Raw genomic sequence first — 23,493 nt, forward strand, 5'->3', positions numbered from 1 at the left:
TTTATTGTGCTGAGTGAGAAACGAGATCAACGCAACAAGGAGAAACACCAGTAGGAGTCGTGCTGTAAGACGAGGCAACATCCTACTGAGGTGCGTAGCCGGTGGCCGGAAACACCGAGGAAGTGTTGAGCTCCAGGCCTTACTTCAAACCTACGGCAGGACAGTCAGTTATAGGCGGGCTGTCTCACTCAAATCACCTAAGAAGACATAGGGGGCAACATTTGGAGAGGGGCGACACTAGGGTCCCGGAAGAGCTCCGAGCCTACCCGTCATACGGGTGCGTCCTAGCCATATCATCTGGGGGGATGAAGAAGAACATCATCGAGTTGTGAGGGAACTTCAGAAACAGACACAACAGTTGTGGGGACTCTCCCGTAAGCACAGCAGGGAAGGTAAGCAAGCGCTAGAAGGTAGGCACAGATTTCCACCTGGAAAGGGAACTCTGGAGGTGCCATCGGACCGGCCAGACTCAGGTAGCCCGGTTAACCGTATTCCGGACTGAGGATCCTGAAGCCTTCAGTAAAGAGGTAAAGAGACTGCAACCTGGTGTCCTCGTTATTCACCGCGACCTGCACCACACCACAACATCATCACACTCTCCAACTTTCACTGGACGCCCCTCAGCAGGGTCTCGGACCGGGCCTAGCCACCGTGACAACCCCAGAACCGAGACACAGAGGCCCGGTACCGGGTGCCCCTCGGCCCTGCGGCAGTGGGGGCGCTCCAACTTGGCGTCACGAACAGGATCTACTTAAGCCTGAAGAATCAGGTCATGTGTGCCTTGGAACTGTGATTTATTATACTTGGACTGTGACGTATTACAAAGACTGTGTATTGCCACTTGCCGCCAAAAGTTCCCGCCAAAAACCGCCGCCATTACAGCACTAAGGAGAGTGCAGAGGAAGAAGGGCGTGTCATGGGAGGAGACTACCAAAGTGGCGCCAAAAGCAGCGACCGCCCCCTCCGACTTCTGCGAGATGGCGACCTGCCCAGCAGCAGAGGAGAACCGCCCCCTGATTTGCAATGGCGGGAACGAGGTGAAGAGGGAGCTCGACCTCGGAGAAATGGCGGAGTCAGGTGCATGCACGGCTGCCGATCTCAAGACAGCGAAGATGATCAGCAGGTGCCCGAGCGACGACGAAGTGATCCCGGCTTGCCCTCACCCACCAGAGGCGGAACCGCATCCACCGCAGCTGAAGGATTTGAACTCCTTGGAGCCGCCGGCGGAGGAGCCGAGCCTACCTATCCTGACCACGGAGCCAGCAGGTGCGGAGCCGTGGAGAGCGGAGCCACATCGAGAGGCCACCTTGGAGGAGCCTCGGTCCGGGCTGCAGCCGATTCCAGTGTCCTTGTCAGCAGAACGGATCGACATCGGTGGAATCACATCAGGAGCAGGTATGGAAGGCGCCCCTACTCCCCCGGCCGATTCTGCTCCCCCGACCGATCCTGCTCTCCTGACCGATCCCACTCCCGCGACCGATCCTGCTCTCCTGACCGATCCCGCTCCCGCGACCGCTCCTCACCCCAACAATGACCAGTTCCTCTCAGAGGAGATGGTGGTGCTAACCCCTGACAAGATGGGGGAACCCCTAGATGTGAGCTCAGAGAGGGTGATCTTTCAGTGGGATACCCCCCGGATTGGGCCAGATGGAGCTCGGGAGGAAGGCCTCACCCTTGCTGTGCTCACTTGGGAACAATATAAACAATGCCTGATCTTACACTGGAAAAACCGAAAAGAGACAGAACAAACTGACACGCCAAAATTGAAACACCCAAAGCCTGCGCACGGCAGGAAAGATGTGGTAAAGCGGGGAACTGTGCTGGCCTTTCACCCAAAGCGGGGTTGGGGCTCCATACAGGAACCGGGACTACCGATTGCTCCTTTCCGCAACCGATATGGTGACCCACTATTGCAAAGGGGGGATCAGGTGGCCTACACCCGCCACCGGAGTGCACAAGGATGGTGCGCTCGGAACGTCCAATGATGTGGGCCTGAGGGGGTATCACCTGTTGTCTCGACCATGATTGAACCAGACTTGACAGATCTTGCTACCATCGCCACCGTACGCCTTGTTGCAGCTACCGAGCTTGCAGCCAGGGTTAGCCTTCGAATCCAGACACCGGGTGACCTGACTGCACCCGAGAGACCAACCACCGATACTGACACTGCATCAGCCGGAGACCAGGGACCGAGGCCACCACGGTCAGGAGATGTCCACTACCGGCTGATGTCTTGCAATTTACTATGAAGCTTTAAAGTGCTTTGCAAACTGTATATAGTTAACTGTCCGTCTTTCTATGTGTCTTCTTGCTGCTACAACCCGACTTGGGTTAACTCTTAAAGGGATCCCTTAGTTTACCCGGGATCCCTATTTTTGCCTTTTTGCTTTTGTTTCTCGTTCATCATTGTTGAAAAGAACTGCTGGATCATGAACACTGCATTACAAACTTATTGTAAATAGTTTGCACCTTCCTAAAGGTGCCCTCTACTGGTTTTACAAAGAAAAGGACTCTTTGCGAAGAAACTGTTCTTGGAAACAGCACCGGAGTCCTTGCTGTGTACGAACTTGCAGCTTGAGAAGTTGCGCTACCTCCGAGAGACTTGGCCCCTTCTTAAAGGGGACGTTCACCAATAGCACTTAAAGTCGAATAATGCTTACATGTCAAAGTTATATGTAGAAAGCTAGTTAAATTGTAAGAAATGCTTAATAATGTGTTAGAGAATGAGGACAGGAAGTGAACCCGTATGGGGTTAGTCGGTGAGTCCTCCTAGGAGCCATACAGAGATGGCTCAGTGATCTTGAACTGAGAGAAGGATGATAAGTTCTATACTGTGTATAGCAGCAGAAAGACAGTAGGCCCGGGCGAGAAGGGGCGGTCCTGCAACAGAACGAGAGGCAGTAGGCCTGGGGCAGATAGACAGGCGGTCCTGCAGATGTAAAGGTTGAAAATGAAGAAAAGTTGATTAGCCTTATAGTGTTTTATAAGAAGGTCTTTAGTGGATTCAGTGTGTACGTCCTTAAAGGCAACGCTAAATTATTGTTCAGAAATTGCACTAAGTAGAATACCCGGTTGGGTAAGAGAAGTTATTTATAGTATGTTATTTAAAATATATAACCATGTTTGTAACGTTCAAGTGTCCTCACCTCCCATAAAGGGAAGCCTTGTTCAAGTTTACTTGTTACTGCATTTCAAAATTGTATGTCTTTTTGCTGACATGTATTGTTGTTTTCTTCCCAGTCCAGGAGTACTGGGTTTAACTGGGGGGAGTGCAGCGCCCCAGAGTCCTGGTCGTTGCAGTACTGATGCTCCGCCGCTAAGGGGGGCTATGGTACGTCTGATGGCACTGAAGGAGTTCACCTGACCAGGTATCACATACACCAATACACTTCACAGTCTGGCCTCCAGGGGGAGCTAAGGGTGCTATGTATTAGGCCACGCCTCACAATCTGGTAAAACTGGGGGTTAGATAGGAAGTTAGAAAGAAGATGACTGGGTTGGAACCAGGCAACATCCTGTGGCAGAGGGTGTTGCAGGGGAAGATTCAGGGGGTCCCTGTCAGGGGTGGGATCCTGACAGAGGCCTAGCGAACAGAAAGAACGTTACGGGACCGCGCCTGCACTTCATCGCGGCGGTACCCCAAGAAAGGACGAGAAGCAAGGTTTACTGTGCTGAGTGAGAAACGAGATCAACGCAACAAGGAGAAACACCAGTAGGAGTCGTGCTGTAAGATGAGGCAACATCCTACTGAGGCGCGTAGCCGGTGGCCGGAAACGCCGAGGAAGTATTGAGCTCCAGGCCTTACTTCAAACCTACGGCAGGACAGTCAGTTATAGGCGGGCTGTCTCACTCAAATCACCTAAGAAGACATAGGGGCAACATTTGGAGAGGGGCGACACTAGGGTCCCGGAAGAGCTCCGAGCCTACCCGTCATATGGGTGCGTCCTAGCCATATCATCTGGGGGATGAAGAAGAACATCAGAATCAGTTGTGAGGGAACTTCAGAAACAGACACAACAGTTGTGAGGACTATCCCGTGGTGCTAAGCAGGGAAGGACTACAACACACAAGCGCTAGAAGGTAGGCACAGATTTCCACCTGTAAAGGGAACTCTGGAGGTGCCATCGGAACGGCCGGACTCAGGTAGCCTGGTTAACCGTATTCCGGACTGAGGATCCTGAAGCCTTCAGTAAAGAGGTAAAGAGACTGCAACCTGGTGTCCTCGTTATTCACCGCGACCTGCACCACACCACAACATCATCACACTCTCCAACTTTCACTGGACGCCCCTCAGCAGGGTCACGGACTGGGCCTAGCCACCGTGACAACCCCAGAACCGAGACACAGAGGCCCGGTACCGGGTGCTGTTATGATCTGGTGACCTTGGAGCCGCATGAAACTTTCTCTGGAGTCGGTGGAACCTGTACTGACCGCAATCCTGAACTAACACCGCAACTAGAAGTAGCCATGGGGTGTGCCTAACACGAACCCAGACACCTCGACACAGCTAGAGGACTAAATACCCCTATAAATGGAAATAGGAATGCTACCTTGCCTCAGAGCAGACCCCCAAAGGATAGGCAGCCCCACACGAATAATGACTGTGAGTAGAAGAATGGACACACGCTGGTAGAAACAGGATTTAGCAAAAGAGGCCACTCTAGCTAAATAGGAAAGGATAGGACAGATTACTAGGCGGTCAGTATTAAAACCCTTCCAAAAATATCCACAGCAGATAATACAAAAAGTTCCACAATCTAACTAAAGATATGGAATGTATATCTGCCACTCCAGAGAATCCAACAAGACTGAGAAAATACTGACACAATCGAAGCTGGACAAGAAAACACAAAGAATAGCACTGAATTGTGAAGCACACAGCATGTGTGCCACAGAAAAAAAAACCCAGACACTTATCTTTGCTGATTTGGCAGAAAGGCAGGAGGAACCAGGCAGAGGTCCATAACCTCCCAAGAACAATTGACAACTGGCAAGGACAAATGAATCCTGCACACCTAAATACCCCAGTCAGAACTGCAATCAGCAGATACACCTGACCAGGGCTGCAACTCAGGGGCAACTGCATTACCACCTACAACCACCGGAGGGAGCCCAAAAGCAGAATTCACAACAGGGTGCCCCTCGGCCCTGCGGCAGTGGGGGCGCTCCACATGCACATCAAAATATAGCATACATTGATTCACAAAGCCATGAAATTTGTCACGATCACCATTAAATCTGAATGGGGGCAACTTAGGTGGGCTAGCTGGTGGCGGTTGCCCAGAGGGTAAAATCACTTGTGCAGCTATTTGCGTGCTTAAGTCCTGAAAGCCCATCCATACTGGGACTCTATGCCAGCAAGTTTGTTTTCCTGGGCTGCCATGCAGGTGCTTAATTCCTGCAAAGTCTGTCCAAACACTTGTTGATTGTGTTCAAAGCTTCCAAACTTCTTTTGCAGACCTTCCACATCTTTCTGCAGTGATCTAATTATGGAAAACACCTGCTCTAATCTGCTTTCTGCAGTCATTGTTCCAGCAGTCTCCTCATTTGAGGCTAGAGTATCCTGTAATAATTATAGGTGATAACTCAGGAGACTCTTTGCGTGGAACAAGACAACTACAGGACACCGTTTTATAAGTGCTAAAGTCTATATTATCACACGGTGATTCAAACAGGTGCAGAGAGAAACTCAAGTTCACAACACTTGGTGTAAATATTAAATGCAGCTTAGCATTCTATAGGAAACTTCAGAGGAAAATGCAATCACGCAGAAAGTCTATGAAGCACAGTTATTCTTGAGGATACTTGACACAAATAAGTCCTTGCTTTAGTCCAAACACAGATAGATATGCTTATGTAAGTGGTGTAGGGGGCCAGTTTAACCCCTTAACGACCGCCGATACGCCTTTTAACGGCGGCCGCTAAGGGTACTTAAACCACAGCGCCGTTAATTAATGGCGCTGTGGAAAAAGTGAATAGCGCCCCCCAGAGTCAGATTTTCTCTGGGGTCTCGGTTACCGGGGGTAGCCGAGACCCCAGAGAACATGATTCGGGGTTTTTTTACCGACCCCTGAGTTGCGATCGCCGGTAATTAACCGTTTACCGGCGATCGCAAAAAAAAAACAAAAAACGCGATTTCCCATTTAATTTCTCTGTCCTCCGATGTGATCGCACATCAGAGGACAGAGAAATGGGGTCCCCGGTCGCCCCCGATGCCCCCCCCCGATACTCACCTGTCTCCCCCGGTGCTCCTCGTGGTTCCCCATGGGCGCCGCCATCTTAAAAATGGCGGGCGCACGCGCAGTGCGCCCGCCGGCCGGCACCTGGGAGATCTTTGGGGTCTCGGCTGCTGGGGGTAGCCGAGACCCCAAAGAACATGATCGGGGTCGGTTTTTACCGACCCCTGTTTTGCGATCGCCGGTAATTAACTGTTTAGTTACCGGCGACCGCAAAAAAAAAAAAAAAAAAGTGATGTGTAATTCTCTGTCCTCTGATGTGATTGCACATCAGAGGACAGAGAAATAGGGGGATTCGGGGACCCTATCATACTTACCGGTGTCCCTGGGTCCTCCTGTGTCTTCTCCTGCTGGCCGGCTTCTTCCTATAGAAAGAAAATGGCGGGTGCATGCGCAGTGCGCCCGCTCTCTGCTGCCATCTGCCGGCCGGCAGGAGAGAAGAGTTGGGGCTAAAATTAGGGTTAGGGTTAGGGTTAGGGCTAGGGTTAGGGTTAGGGTTAGGGTTAGGGCTAGGGTTAGGGTTAGGGTTAGGGTTGGGGCTAAATTTAGGGTTAGGGTTGGAGCTAAATTTAGGGTTAGGGTTGGGGCTAAATTTAGGGTTAGGGCTGGGGCTAAATTTAGGGTTAGGGTTAGGGTTGGGGCTAAAGTTAGGGCTGTAGTTAGAGTTGGGGCTAAAGTTAGGACTAGGGTTGCGGCTAAAGTTAGGGTTAGGGTTGGGATTAGGGTTTGGATTAGGGTTGGCATGAGGGTTACGTTTGGGATTACGGTTAGGTTTGGGATTAGGGTTAAGGGTAGGGTTGGTATTAGGGGTGTATTGGGATTAGGGTTAGGTTTGAGGTTAGGGTTGAGATTAGGATTATGGGTGTGTTGGATTTAGGGTTCTGATTAGGGTTATGGTTGTTTTGAGGTTAGGGTTGCGATTATCCTTAGGGTTGTGAATAGGATTATGGATCGGGTTGGCATTAGGGTTAGGCCTCTTTCACACTTCAGTCTTTTGGCGTCAGTCTGAAACGGCCATTTTCATCAAATAGCGGATCCGCCATTTTTTTTGCCGGTTCCGCTATTTTCCCATAGACATGCATTAGCGACAGATTGTGGCGGATGGTCGTCCGTTCCATCCGCCATGTGACGGATCCGTCGAGATTTGGCGGACGTCATCTAGACATTGATGGCCATTGTAACATTTTTTGTCTGCGCCGAAATGGCGGTTCGCGACGGATCCGTCGCATTCGTCATTCCATAGAATGGCCGCCTATGGGTGACGGATCCGTTGTTACCGTCATTTCGGCGGATCCGTCGCCCCAATCCGCTTTTTCAATTGCGCATGCTCCAAAAAGTAGATACTTTTCCCAGACAACCCCCAAGTAACGGATCCGTCAAAAAAACGGATCCGTTAATACCGTTTTCTCAACAATTGTGACGGATCTGTCACTATGTCGGAGCTGACTGACGCCAAACAACTGAAGTGTGAAAGAAGCCTTAGGGGTGTGTTGGGGTTAGGGTTGGAGTTAGATTTGGGGGGTTTCCACTGTTTAGGTACATCAGGGGGTCTCTAAACGCCACAGCCAATTTTGCGCTCAAAAAGTCAAATGGTGATCCCTCCCTTCCGAGCTCTGCCGTGCACCCAAACAGTGGTTTACCCCCACATATGGGGCATCAGCGCACTCGGGATAAATTGGACAACAACTTTTGGGGTCCAATTTCTCCTGTTACCCTTGTGAAAATAAAAACTTGGGGGCTAAAATAATTTTTTTGTGGAAAAAAAAAATATTTTTTATTTTCACAACTCTGCATTATAAACGTTTGTGAAGCACTTGGGCATTCAAAGTTCTCACCACACATCTAGATAAGTTCCTTGGGGGCTCTAGTTTCCAAAATGGGGTCAATTGTGGGGGGTTTCTACTGTTTAGGTACATCAGGGTCTCTGCAAACGCAACATAATGCCCGCAGACCATTCTATCAAAGTCTGCATTCCAAAATGGGGTTCCTTCCCTTCCGAGCTCTGCCATGCGCTCAAACAGTGGTCCCCACCACACATGGGGTATCAGTGTACTCAGCACAAATTGGACAACAACTTTTGGGGTCCAATTTCTCTTGTTACCCTTGTCAAAATAAAAATTTGGGGGCTCAAAAATCTTTTTTGTGGAAAATTTTTTTTATTTTTATTTTCACGACTCTGCATTATAAACTTCTGTGAAGCACTTGGGCATTCAAAGTTCTCACCACACATCTAGATAAGTTCCCTGGGGGGTCTAGTTTCCAAAATGGGGTCACTTGTGGGGGGTTTCTACTGTTTAGGCACATCAGGGGCTCTGCAAATGCAACATAACGCCCGCAGACCATTCTATCAAAGTCTGCATTCCAAAACGGTGCTCCTTCCCTTCCGAGCTCTGCCGTGCACCCAAACAGTAGTCCCCCCCCACACATGGGGTATCAGTGTACTAAGGACAAATTGGACAACAACTCTTGCAGTCTAATTTCTCTTGTTCCCTTGTGAAAATAAAAACTTGGGGGCTAAAAAATCTTTTTTGTGGAAAAAAAAATTTTTTTTATTTTCACGACTCTGCATTATAAACTTCTGTGAAGCAGGTGGGCATTCAAAGTTCTCACCACACATCTAGATAAGTTCCTTGGGGGGTCTAGTTTCCAAAATGTGGTCACTTGTGGGGGGTTTCTACTGTTTAGGTACATCAAGGGCTCTGCAAATGCAACATAACGCCCGCAGACCATTCTATCAAAGTCTGCATTCCAAAACGGCGCTCCTTCCCTTCCGAGCTCTGCCATGCGCCCAAACAGTGGTTTACCCCAACATATGGGGTATCAGCCTACTCAGCATAAATTGCACAATACATTTTGGGGTCCAATTTCTCCTGTTACCCTTGAGAAAATAAAAAATTGAAGGCTAAAAAATCATTTTTGAGAAAAAAAAAAAGGATTTTTTATTTTCACGGCTCTACTTTATAAATTTCTGTCAAGCACTTGGGCATTCAAAGTTCTCACCACACATCTAGATAAGTTCCTTGGGGGCTCTAGTTTCCAAAATGGGGTCACTTGTGGGGGGTTTCTACTGTTTAGGCACATCAGGGGCTCTCCAAACGCGACATGGTGTCCGATCTCAATTCCAGCCAATTCTACATTGAAAAAGTAAAACGGCACTCCTTCTCTTCCAAGCTCTGCGGTGCGCCCAAACAGTGGTTTACCCCCACATATGGGGTATCGCCACACTCAGGAGAAATTGCACAACAACTTTTGTGGTCTAATTTCTCCTGTTACCCTTGTCAAAATAAAAATTTTGGGGCAAAAAGATCATTTTTGAAAAAAAAATGCGACTTTTTATTTTCACGGCTCTACGCTATAACCTTCCGTGAAGCACCTGGGGGTTTAAAGTGCTCACCACATATCTAGATAAGTTCCTTAAGGGGTCTAGTTTCCAAAATGGTGTCACTTGTGGGGGGATTCCACTGTTTAGGCACATCAGGGGCTCTCCAAACGCGACATGGCGTCCGATCTCAATTCCAGCCAATTCTACATCGAAAAAGTAAAACGGCACTCCTTCTCTTCCAAGCTCTGCAGTGCGCCCAAACAGTGGTTTAGCCCCACATATGGGGTATCAATGTACTCAGGAGAAATTGCACAACAACTTTTGTGGTCTAATTTCTCCTGTTACCCTTGTGAAAATAAATATTTTGGGGCAAAAAGATCATTTTTGTAGAAAAAATGTGATTTTTTATTTTCACGGCTCTACGTTATAAACTTCTGAGAAGCACCTGGGGGTTTAAAGTGCTCACCACACATCTAGTTAAGTTCCTTAAGGGGTCTCGTTTCCAAAATGGGGTCACTTGTGGGGGGCTTCTACTGTTTAGGCACATCAGGGGCTCTCCAAATGCGACATGGCGTCCAATCTCAATTCCAGCCAATTCTACATTGAAAAAGTAAAACGGCACTCCTTCTCTTCCAAGCTCTGCGGTGCGCCCAAACAGTGGTTTACCCCCACATATGGGGTATCAACATACTCAGGAGAAATTGCACAACAACTTTTGTGGTCTAATTTCTCCTGTTACCCTTGTGAAAATAAGAATTTGTGGGCGAAAAGATCATTTTTGTGTAAACAAATGCGATTTTTTATTTTCACGGCTCTACTTTATAAACTTCTGTGAAGCACTTGGGGTATCAAAGTGCTGACCACACATCTAGTTAAGTTCCTTAAGGGGTCTAGTTTCCAAAATGGGGTCACTTGTGGGGGGTTTCCACTGTTTAGGCACATCAGGGGCTCTCTAAACGTGACATGGCATCCGATCTCAATTCCAGCCAATTCTGCATTGAAAAAGTCAAACGGCGCTCCTTTTCTTCCAAGCTCTGCGGTGCGCCCAAACAGTGGTTTACCCCCACATATGGGGTATCGGCGTATTCAGGAGAAATTGCACAACAACATTTATGGTAAATTTCTGTTTTTCCACTTGAGAAAATAAAAAAATGGTTCTGAAACAAAATTTTTGCAAAAAAAAGTTAAATGTTCATTTTTGCCTTCCACATTGTTTCAGTTCCTGTGAAGCACGTAAAGGGTTAATAAACTTCTTAAATGTGGTTTTGAGCACCTTGAGCGGTGCAGTTTTTAGAATGGTGTCACACTTGGTTATTTTCTATCATATTGACCCCTCAAAATGACTTCAAATATGATGTGGTCCCTAAAAAAAAAATGGTGTTGTAAAAATGAGAAATTGCTGGTCAACTTTTAACCCTTATAACTCCCTAACGAAAAAAAAATGTTGGTTCCAAAATTGTGCTGATGTAAAGTAGACATGTGGGAAATGTTATTTATTAACTATTTTTTGTGACATATCTCTCTGATTTAAGGGCATAAAAATCCAAATTTTGAAAATTGCTAAATTTTTAATTTTTTTGCCATATTTCCATTTTTTTCATAAATAATCGCAAGTAATATCGAAGAAATGTTACCACTAACATGAAGTACAATATGTCACGAAAAAACAGTCTCAGAATCAGCAGGATCCGTTGAAGCGTTCCAGAGTTATAACCTCATAAAGTGACAGTGGTCAGAATTGTAAAAATTGGCCTGGTCATTAAGTACCAAATTGGCTCTGTCACTAAGGGGTTAATGCCCTGCACTCCTTGCATACGTCCCCGGTATATTTCATATGCCATGTAATGTTTATATATTGTATGCTGCATTGATCTCCATCTGCGCACTCGCGGCATCCCGCGGCCATTTTCCTGAAGCCCCGGGCAGCAGAGCGCTCCATCTGCGCATGCGCGGCAGAAGAAAGATGGCCTTGCCCACCGGTAAACGGCTGAATAGCGCAGATCGCGCTCTTTTTCATCACCTGGGCAGTGGATATTCTCTGTTGGACTTGCGCACACCACTACGCCACCAACGGAATGATGAGCCTGATCTGGGGAAGAAACAGCGCTGTCACCACGCCCATAGGACCAGACCAGCGTGAGTGACAGCACAAAACGGCGACTTTGCAAAGGTATTTCGGCAGCATAGGTGGGTAATAAAGGCACACAAAAGACACTAATGTAACGCCCAGCTCTGCCCCTATTTAACGCTATTTTTATCTCATCTTCAAAAAACGGGGTGACAGGTTCCCTTTAATGCAAAAGGTGCCCCTAACAAATATTGAATGCATTTACTGAACATACTGAACATACATCTATTAATTGGCCTCCCCCTCATGCGACTTTCCCCTCTCCAGTCTATCCTTAATGCAGCAGCCAGGGTCGTCCATCTGGCTAATCGTTACTCGGACGTGTCCGCTCTTCGCCAGTCATTACACTGGCTGACCATTCATTACAGGATAAAATTCAAAGTACTTGCTCTCACCCACAAAGCTCTCCACGGTGCGGCACCCCCTTACATCTCCTCCCTCATTTCTGTCTATCGGCCTAGCCGACCACTGCGCTCTGCAAACGACCTTCGACTAACCTCTGCACTAATCTGTACCTCCCACTCCCGACCCCAAGACTTCTCCCATGCTGCGCCAATCCTCTGGAATGCTCTACCCCAAGATATTAGGACCATCCACAACTTGCATAGTTTTAGGCGCTCGCTCAAAACTCATTTGTTCAGAGCTGCCTATCACGTTCCCTAATCAGTCATTTTTGTGTGTGTGTGTAGCCCATTCACTATCTCCATCTACCCCCCACCCCCTGAAGATGGCTGGACCATCATTGTAAATACATCATTGTAAATACACACCTGTACTTTGTATCTCCCCACCTCATTGTAGATTGTAAGCTCTCACGAGCAGGGTCGTCTTATTTTGTCTTATTTTGCTTTATTTCTGTATTGTTAACATTGTTACCTATGACTGTTGTGTTTGAAACTGTTAAACTGTAAAGCGCTGCGGAATATGTTGGCGCTATATAAATAAAGATTATTATTATTATTATTATACATTTCAGTAGGCCAACATTTTGGATTTTAAAAGCATTTTTCAAGCTGGTGTTATAAAGTATTCTAATTTACTGAGATAATGACTTTTGGATTTTCATGGTCTGCAAAGCCATAATCATAAACATTAACAGAAATAAACACTTCAAATAGATTATTAGATTTGTATTGACTCTATCTAATGTATGAGTTTTACTATTTGCATTGAAGAACTGAAATAAGTTAACGTTTTGATGATATTCTAATTTTGTAAGAAGCACGTACAGTATATATAATACACTACCGTTCAAAAGTTTAAGGTCACCCAGGCAATTTTGTGTTTTCCATGAAAATTCATACTTTTATTAATCAAATGAGTTGCCAAATTCATTGAAAATCTAGTCCAGACATTAACAAGGTTCGAAAAAAAGATTTTTATTTGAAATAATAATTTTCTCCTTCAAATTTTTGTTTTCGTTAAAGAATGCTCCCTTTGCAGGAATTGCAGCATTGCAGACCTTTGGCATACTAGCAGTTAATTTGCTGAGATAATCTGGAAAAACTTTACCCCATGCTTCCAGAAGCCCCTCCCACAAGTTGGTTTGGCTCGATAGGCACTTTTTGCGCACCATCCGGTCAAGCTGCTCCCACATCAGCTCAATGGGGTTAAGATGTGGTGACTGCACTGGTCACTCCATTACAGATAGAATACCAGCTGCCTGCTTCTTCCCTAAATAGTCTATTTATATAATTGCCTTAAATTGTCTGTCATCCACTTCTGTCTGGACGTCCTCGAATCCCACAATCCACCGCGACGCACTGGAAGTTCGCCGACCGCCATATTGGAATACCCAAGTGATGGTGTGAAGAAACCAGATTGTATCTTAATTTCCCAGACAACCATGTTTTTTTTGCAAACCAAAATAACTGGCTTTTTATCTGTATATTGGCTTGTGAATTTAAGTTTTTATGTCTGGTGGGTCAAGAAGACAGACTTGCCAACTGATATACTATCTAACATACTGTGTAAGTCTGTAATAGTGACTGTTAGGGTTGAGCGACTTTTATTTTTATAGGATCGGGTCGGGTTTCACGAAACCCGACTTTCTCAAAAGTCGGGTCGAGTGAAATCGGCCGATCCTATAAAAAAGTCTGGGTCGGGGTCGGCCGAAACACGAAACCCAATGCAGTGCAATGGGATACTATGGTTCCCAGGGTCTGAAGGAGAGGAAACTCTCCTTCAGGCCCTGGGATCCATATTAATGTGTAAAATAAAGAATTAAAATAAAAAATATTGATATACTCACCATCTCTGACGCAGCCTGGACCTTACCGCTGGTAACCGGCAGCCTTCTTTGCTTAAAATGAGCGCGTTCAGGGCCTTAGATGACGTCACGGCTTGTGATTGGTCGCGGCCGCCCATGTGACCGCCACGCGACCAATCACAAGCCGTGACGTAATTCTCAGGTCCTACATTCCTAATTCTAGGAATTTAGGACCTGAGAATTACGTCACGGCTTGTGATTGGTCGCGTGGCGGTCACATGGGCGGCCGCGACCAATCACAAGCCGTGACGTCATCTAAGGCCCTGAACGCGCTCATTCTTAGGAAGGAAGGCTGCCGGAAAGAAGCCGAGGGTGAGTATATTCCTATTAGGTATATACTCACCCTCGGACGCGCCCTGCTTCTTTCCGGCAGCCTTCCTTCTTAAGAATGAGCGCGTTCAGGGCCTTAGATGACGTCACGGCTTGTGATTGGTCGCGTGCCGCTCATGTGACCGCCACGCGACCAATCACAAGCCGAGACGTAATTCTCAGGTCCTAAATTCCTGGAATTATGAATTTAGGACCTGAGAATTACGTCACGGCTTGTGATTGGTCGCGTGGCGGTCACATGAGCGGCACGCGACCAATCAGAAGCCGTGACGTCATGGAAGGCCGTAAACGCGCTCATTTTAAGCAAAGAAGGCTGCCGGTTACCAGCAGCGATGTCCAGGGGCCTCCGGAGAGGTGAGTATATCAATATTTTTTATTTTAATTCTTTATTTTACACTTAAATGTGGATTCCGATACCGATTTCCGATATCGCAAACATATCGGAACTCGGTATCGGAATTCCGATACCAGATTCAGAAGATCGCCGACCTCATGGCCGACCCCACACAGGGGTCGGGTCGGGTTTCATGAAACCCGACTTTGCCAAAAGTCCGCGACTTCTGAAAATGGCCGACCCATTTCGCTCAACCCTAGTGACTGTACATTGAGTGTGTTAAGCTTTGTTTATTGATGTGTGCTTATATGCTAATAGTGCTACTTAATCCCATCACCATTGTTTACCTTATCTTGATGTTGGACTGAAGGGCCCTGGGTAATTCTAAAAATAGCTTACATGCCTTGGGTATAAAAAGACTCAGAGATCACATCCTGAGAGTCTGAAGTAACACAGAGCTATCAGCCAGACATTCTGCAAACCACCCAACAGACAAGAGAAAGGACTGCAGCCAATTCATCATGGCACCATCACGAGGGACACTGATCTATGATTCTATAGAAAACAACCCAGGGGTTTTCGGCTCCGGTTGGAAGGACACAGATCCGATCCAGTGACCATCTCTGAACCATGGATCTGTTTGGAGAAAGCCAGGGTTGGGACCCGCTGGTCGCCTGGTTCCATGGAGATGGTCAGATAAGCCAGGTGGTGACTCTCGTGTCAACTGGCTTTGGACCTTGTATGGACTCTATGGACAGTTCTTGGTCATCTCCATATGCTTGTCGTTACCACTTCTCTGTGCGTTCATCCACAGATGGAGAAGCGACCCTGGGAACTCTGACATAACATCTACCATTATCTCGACGAGTCAGCGGAAGGGTGAGGCCCTGTAATGTGCACCATCTTGGGGTAATTGGTGGGAGTGTTCTGTTTGCTATTGTGTGCTGTGGTTCAATAAAGTATTGCCACACTGTTTTACCTTAACCCTGTGTTGTCTGTGTAGTGTATTGCCCACTGGGAGATAGAGCAGGCGTTCAGTGGTATGAGCCGTGGTCCATGCAGTCTTGCTAAAGACAGCCGGGCCAGCGGACGAGAGCACCCACTGACCCCGTTTCTCCACAGATGGGTATTCCAATATGGCACCCGCTGGTGGCATCAGGTCCATGCGCAGTACCACCAGCGGTCATCACCAGACCCCCCCGCTGCAGCGGGGCTGCAGAGGGAGAGAGCGGGACAGCGGGTGGAGAGCGGGTTTGCAGAAGAAGAGAGCGTGATGGCAAATGGAGAGCGGGGCTTTTAAGGGAGAGAGCAGGATCTCGGTGGAGAGCTTGGCTGCTGAGGTAGAGAGCAAGATGGCCAGTGGACACAGGGGCTGCGGAGGGACAGAGTGGGATGGCGAGTGGAGAGCAGGATGGCGGGTGGAGAGCGAGAAGGTGAGTCCAGAGCGGGATGGCGAGTGGAGCGAGGCTGTGGAGGGAGAGCGCCGCATGGCCAGTGGAGAGCTGCAGAGGGAGAGATCGGGACAGCCAGTGGATACCGAGGCTGCTGAGGGGAAGAGCGGGGCTGTGCAGGGTAATTGCGGGATTTGCGATTGTAGAGTGGGGCTACAGAAGGAGAGAGCATGACGGTGGATGGACAGCTGGGCTGCGGAGCTACTGAGGGAGAAAGCAGGATGGCCAGTGGACACAGGGTATATGAAAGAACACAGCAGGATGGTGGATGGACAGCAGGGCTGCTGAGAGAGAATGCAGGACAGTGGGTGGAAAGCAGGGCTTTGGAGGGACAAAGCGGGACAGTGAGTGGAAAGCAGGGCTGCGCACAAGTGGGGAGAGATTCTCAATGCTGCAAAACCTGCCCTCATCGTGACATTACCGCCCTCCCGATGCGACAGCATCGGGCCTCCATCTAGTTCTTTCATATTCTAGAAGTGTGCTTTGGGTCATTGTCCTGTTGTAGGATGAAATTGGCCCCAGTCAAGAGCTGTCCACAGGGTATGGCATGGCGCTGCAAAATGGAGTGATAGCCTTCCTTATTCAAAATCCCTTTTACCTTGTACAAATCTCCCACTTTACCAGCACCAAAGCAACCCCAGACCATCACATTACCCCCACTATGCTTGACAGATGGCGTCAGGCACTCTTCCATTATCTTTTCAGTTGCTCTGCATCTCACAAATGTTCTTTTGTGTGATCCAAACATCTGAAACTTGGATTCGTCTGTCCATAACACTTTTTTCCAATCTTCCTCTGTCCAATGTCTGTGTTCTTTTGCCCATATTAATCTTTTCCTTTTATTAGCCAGTCTGAGATATGGCTTTCTTTGCCACTCTGCCCTGAAGGCCAGCATCCTGGAGTCGCCTCTTCACTGTAGACATTGACACTGGCATTTTGCGTGTACTATTTAATGAAGCTGCCAGTTGAGGACCTGTGAGGTGTAGATTTCTCAAACTACAGACTCTAATGTACTTGTCTTGTTGCTCAGTTGTGCAGCGGGGCCTCCCACTTCTCTTTCTACTCTGGCAAGAGCCTGTTTGTGCTTTCCTCGGAAGGGAGGGGACATTTTCTGACCATTTTGAGTGTTTAATGGAACTAACAAATGTAATGCTCCAGAATCTCAACTAGCTCACAGGAAGGTCAGGTTTATAGGTTCTCTAATCAGCCAAACTGTTTTCAGCTGTGTAACATACTTGCACAAGGGTTTTCAAGGGTATTCTAACCATCCATTAGCCTTCTTACACAGTTAGCAAACACAAAGTACCATAAGAACACTGGAGTGATGGTTGTGGGAAATGGGCCTTATCATAGCTGTTTGCGTTCTGACCCAATGTCAGACATGCCAGATCACCAGTGAGGCCAAATCAGGAGGTTACGCCCATCATTTACAAGCGCGCTTGGAGACAAAGGACACCGCACACATATTCTGTGAGCAAGTCACTTTTATCTGATATCTCAAAAAACAGGCAAAGTTTTATACCATTTACAACAAATGCATTTCAATGTAGCTCATGTAGCCCCCACCATCACTCAGGGTCATACTTTATTTATCACACACCCAGAACATGTTGTGGCTGACTATTGAGAACATACATGATAAGAAGTATAGTCTCCTTGAAGAGGAGACTAGCAGACTACTGCAACAACAGATTCTAGAAGTTCTAACAATTAAAGGCAAAAGGCACTTAAAGGCAAACTATTAACCCTTCTATATCAATTTCCCCCTTTTGCTATGGGGTCAGCTGATGTCCACAAAGGAGCTACTGTCTCATGGGTCTAGTACCCCCAAGGGGGGCTTTCTACCTGCTTCGCCCATCCACCCTCAGTGTGGACACTCACTTCCTCAGTCAGCAGTGGTTATCCTGGGTCTATGATACACTATAGATGGCACAGCCTTAGATTCCTTCCTTAAACATACACTCTTCAATAGCTTAGGTAATAAATACATATATTAGTGCTTTTACGGCTGCATAAAACAATAAGCAAAGCAGCAAAATTTGCATACAAATCTGTAAAATACCAAAAATAAGCCATCCCGCTAGGCCACTAAGCCAATTGGCTGGATTTAAAAAGGAGTCTCTATATTGTATTAGTCTCATTAAGAGCCTTAAGGAACCTAGAAAATCTGAGTCCAAGTCTCATTGTGTATGCAGTGTGGTGTTAATACCTTCCTTGGCTCCAGGGGTAAGGCTAAGTACAGCATAGTCCTTGCAGATACTGAGTTGTGTGTACAGATCCAACAGTCCGGCAGTTTTTGTCATTCCGCATCTTTTATAAAAAACAAGATGTTGAATAAGTTGTTGTCCTTGTCAACATTTAAAAGTTTATCCAGTGTCTCTGTAAAGTGCAAAAATCCTACCACTGCCAGCAAGGTGAGTAGGAGAACAGTCATTCTGCTGGTGAAAAGATCTTTTTGCAGTGACTGGCATTGATCCAGGTGGGCTTTCCCTCAAGTTTCACTGAGGTGAATGTGGTCAGCTGGACTTTAAAATGGGCCATCAAACCGTGGATCTAGGCTCCTTCTCACGTGTCTGCTTATGACCACCCAATAACCTGGATTCAGCTGATGTACGTCTGCACTGGCATTAGGATCTGGAATGGATGAAAACACATGTTTATGCATCACATTAAGTCTTTTCCGCGAGGCCTAGACATGGACTGTCATAGCACCGTGTTGCATTTGTAGCACCTGTGGGAAGAACAGACCAGCCTTTGGTAAACTGCCAAACAGGACTTCAAGAGGAGACAAGCTTGTCTTTCTATTTGGAGTGTGTCTGACAGAAAAGAGTGCAAGAGGCAAGCAGTCTACCCTGCTCTTTCCTGTGTCTGCCATGGGCTTTGAATTTTCAGTTTAAGTGTCCCGTTTAGTCTCTCCACTTTCCCACTACTTTGTGGTCTATATGGTGCATGATATGCTTGCTGTACTCCCTGGGCCTGCATGACTTCCCTCATTATTTCTCCCGTGAAGTGTGTAACCCTATCGCTTTCTATGGTTTCTGGGACACCATACCTGCAGATCAGTTCTTTCATCAGTTTGTCTGCAGTCGATTTAGCATTTGCACATTTTACTAGATAGGCTTCCAGCCAACCAGAGATCTACACATACTAGGACATTTTTCACACACTCCTACCTTGGGTAACTGTATGTAGTCAGTCTGCAGTCTCTGAAACGGGTAGAGAGGCCTAGGTGTTGCTTTCTTAGGGATTTTTACTGTTTTACCTGGGTTGTGCTGTGCACAGATGAGGCATGAATGTACGAGTTTTGCGGCTGCGTAACTGAAACCAGGAGCAATCCAGAAGGCATCTACCATGGACACATGTGACATTTTGAGGTGTGAGTGGGGCCATGTGTTGCTCGCGCCATAATTAGGAACAGGGACCTTGGTATATACAATTTATCCTTTTTCTCCCATAATCCATCTAAGTTCAGCTCAGCTCCTATTCTTCCACAGTGTTCTTTCTCTGTTTGGGCAGCTGGAGGGATTTCAGGACATCTAGGCTCAGTGTGGCTGGAATATGCTGACTCCCCGCCACTGTCCACTGCTCCCTAGGCCGCCTTGCTGCTACTTTAGCAGCCTCGTCCGCCCTTCTGTTGCCCTCTACCTCCACAGAGTCACCGTTCGTGTGTGCATTTACCTTGACGATGCCAACATGGACTGGTAACATCAATGCCTCCACTAATTGTTGTTACGGAACCCCCAGCACTCAGAATATGTTGTGCAGTTATATGTATGTATAATAGGTTCCATGTGAGATGCATGAGCCCACAGGCTGCACCCTGGGCAGAGGGGACAAGATATCCCCCTTCTGACCTCCCCCACCTTTGTAATTCCCACAGTAAATATCGGCAGGCTCCGGCCAACTGCGGCTATTGTAATGTATGTCTGGTCTACCACTTTTCAATTAGCCTGCCCTCTGTATCTGTGTGATATATATTCTGCGTCCTGTGAGTAAAGCGTTGTCACACTGGAAATATGTGGAGAAGCAGTGATCTTTTATATGCGCCCACGTAACCAAACAATTCCAGCCAGCGTCCTTCATTCATACTCCAGCCAAAGCAGAGTGGACCTCCTGAAACACGGGGTGGTACTGAAAGAGGTACTCCAGCATGGTAGACCCCATTACACTGGTGGCAGACAGCGGGATGTGATACCCCGTCTACAGGTGGAAAGGAATGAATGGAAAACAGCTACCAGAAGTTAAAGAGGACTACATTAAAAGATCTGGTGGAAGCCCGAGGGTTAATCGCCAGCAACAAAACAAAAGCGAATTTGATAGCAGCCATCATGGAACACGACAGTGCAGCGCCCCCCAATATGAACGTGAAGGAGACTGAATTCCAGAGGGAGGTAAAGAACAGACTGGCGTTCTATGGCCCAAACCCTGCAGTAGAGATCATACGAGAGGTGATGGCTGATGTGCGTACTGATCTGAAGGAAAAGATGGCCGAGCGGATCAGGATAGAGCTAGCCAAGATGGAGATGGCAGAGCGGACCAAAATGGAGCTGGCCAAGATGGAGATGGTAGAGCGGACAGAGGAGATTCAGCGAGCAGGGGGAGCTCTGGCCTCTGCCCAGGTACCTTCAACAGTAAGCCATAAAAAGATCCAGTATAATGCCTTCCGACAGTTGGGGGAGGCAGAGAAAGACATTGATGGCTTTCTGCAGGACTTTAAGCGGCAGTGTGCCCTTCATCAAGTGAAGCCGGAGGAACGGGTTCAGATTCTGGCCAGCAAGCTGACAGGCCGGGCAGCGGACGCCTATTGCATGGAACCTGATCAGGACTGTATGGACTATGAGCGGATCAAAGAAGTGATCTTTGCCCGGTATGCGCTGACACCAGAGGCATACCGCCAAAAGTTCCGCGGACTTATAAAACACGTAACCGATACCCACGCTGAATGGGCCTGTAAATTACGGCGGTCACTGCTACAGTGGGTACAAGGGAGCCAAGCAACCACTAAGGAGGACATCCTCCAGCTCTTCTTGTTAGAACGATTCTTTAATGGACTAACCCCCGAGACAAAGGAATGGCTTCGAGAGAGGCGGCCAACGACTCTTGGGGAGGCTGCTCGTCTGGCCGATGAACATCATGATGCCAGGAGGCCTCAGTTGTCCAGATCAAAGATGGTCACTAGGGGTCCACCCATGGACCTGGAGGTCCCCAAACCACATAAGATTGTAGGGGGACCACCTAAAAACCCGGCCTACCACAGTCCCCCTGGGGCACGATGCCACACCAGCCATCAGCTGGGCCACCTGCAAAGGCAATGTCCCAACGAGACTCAGCATACCCAGTGGCCAAAGGTGGGAACAGCTACCTTCCGCCGGGCCACTGTACACTGCTACCAAGATGAAGCTGACCCGGCATTGGGAGCTACGACTAACCAGGGGGTGGAAGAAATGGAGGAAGTGCTGCATGAAGTAGACCCCTTGCAGGCAGCCCGGGCAGATAATCGACAACAGCATCGACAGGTCGTGTGGGTTAATGGGAAACGTATGCAGGGACTAAGAGATTCCGGGGCAACTTTGACCCTTGTGAAGCCTCACCTCGTCCGGGACCAAGAGAAGACGGACTGGACAATGGCAGTCCATGTAGCAAGGGGAGCCATACACCGACTGCCAACTGCCAGGATTCACCTGAACTGGGGAGTCGGGGATGGCCTTGTTGAGGTCGGCTTGATGGAGGATTTGCCTGCAGACGTCTTGCTGGGAAATGACTTGGGGCCCATGTTGTCTGCCTTCTCGGTTGCCCCTCTGGCTGAGACATATCCTGTGACCACCCAGAGACAAGCTCGAGCTGCGGAGGCAGAATCACACTCAGAGAAGGCCCAGGTAAGACATCCCAGCCCTACACGTATTCCCATAGCCAGACACATTTCTTGGGCCACCCCAGCTGAATTTAAGAGGGAGTTATTTGAGGATCCTTCATTGGGGGGATATTGTGGGAAGGCACAGGAGGGGAGAGGGGTACTGGAAGGGGAACAGTTTGTATGGAAGCAGGGACTCCTCTACCGGATCACAGAGCAGCACCAGACAGGGACGAGCCCCACTATAAAACGACAGCTGGTAGTTCCCAAGAAGTATAGGCAGGAATTACTGCAAATCTCTCATGACATACCCTTGGCTGGGCACTTCAGCGTCAGTCTCACCAGGCATCGTCTGACACAAAACTTCTTTTGGCCGGGGGTAACCTATGTTGTTCATCAGTACTGCCAGACCTGTGACAGTTGCCAGTGCATTGGCAAGAGGGGAGATCGATGCAAGGCCAAATTACGCCCTCTCCCCATTGTGGAGGAACCATTTATCTGAGTAGTGGTCGATCTGATAGGGCTGTTAGCCAAACCCAGTCCGTCAGGCAAAAGGTGTACATTGACAATGGTAGATTATGCCACACAGTGTCCAGAGGCGGTTGCGTTACCTAACATACTGGCAGAGATGGTGGCGGCTGCCTTGCTCCAGGTTTTCTCACGGGTTGGATTTCCCCGGGAGATTATCTTGTACCATGGTACCCAGTTTACAGCAGAGGTGACCAACCAACTGTGGAAGCTGTGCAGAGTAAAGTCCATTAGAAGCGCCCCGTACCACCCACAAACTAATGGGTTGTGTGAACGCTTTAACGGGACGTTAAAACAACTCATTGTGACTTTTACCAGGACCTACAGGGACTGGGAGAAATTCTTGCCACACCTCCTGTTTGCCTATCGGGAGGTTCCCCAAGAATCCACGGGGGTCTCCCCGTTCGAACTGGGAGGCGGGTAAGGGGACCCCTAGACTTAGTGCTAGAACACTGGGAAGGGGAGGGCATCATAGAAGGGGTACCTATTGTACCCTATGTGCTGGAATTCCGGGACCGCATACAGGAGCTGACCCAGGCTGTACGTGGGAACATGCAGGTGGCCCAGTGGCGCCAGCGCGTATGGTACGATCGGAGAGCCAGAGAACGCACCTTGGAAATAGGACAGAAGGTCCTGGTGTTAGAGCCCACTAGGCAGAACAAGTTCCAAGCTGCATGGCAGGGGCCCTACCAGGTAGTGGTGAAAATAGCCGACACCACCTATAATGTTTTTACAGCACGTATTGCACTTTATATTTATCTCTTGCTGGACTGCCGGTTCTCGGCAGTCAGCTGTCTGCACACTCTATTTTTGTGATAATATACGATCTTCACATATATACACCATAGGAATCTACATGTCTCGTACCGATATTCCCATTTCACCACTGCATCCAGTGATTTAGTCACTATGTCATTTTATTATAAGTGGTAAACATTTTATTATGCTATTTGATTGTATCTTTAATAAAAATTGGTACTATTTGATGTTAATACGATTGGCTACTTCTTTTGACTCATGGTCCTCCGATTAATATTACCACCT

This window comes from Ranitomeya variabilis, chromosome 8 (genome assembly GCF_051348905.1).
Source record: "Ranitomeya variabilis isolate aRanVar5 chromosome 8, aRanVar5.hap1, whole genome shotgun sequence".
NCBI lineage: Eukaryota > Metazoa > Chordata > Amphibia > Anura > Dendrobatidae > Ranitomeya > Ranitomeya variabilis.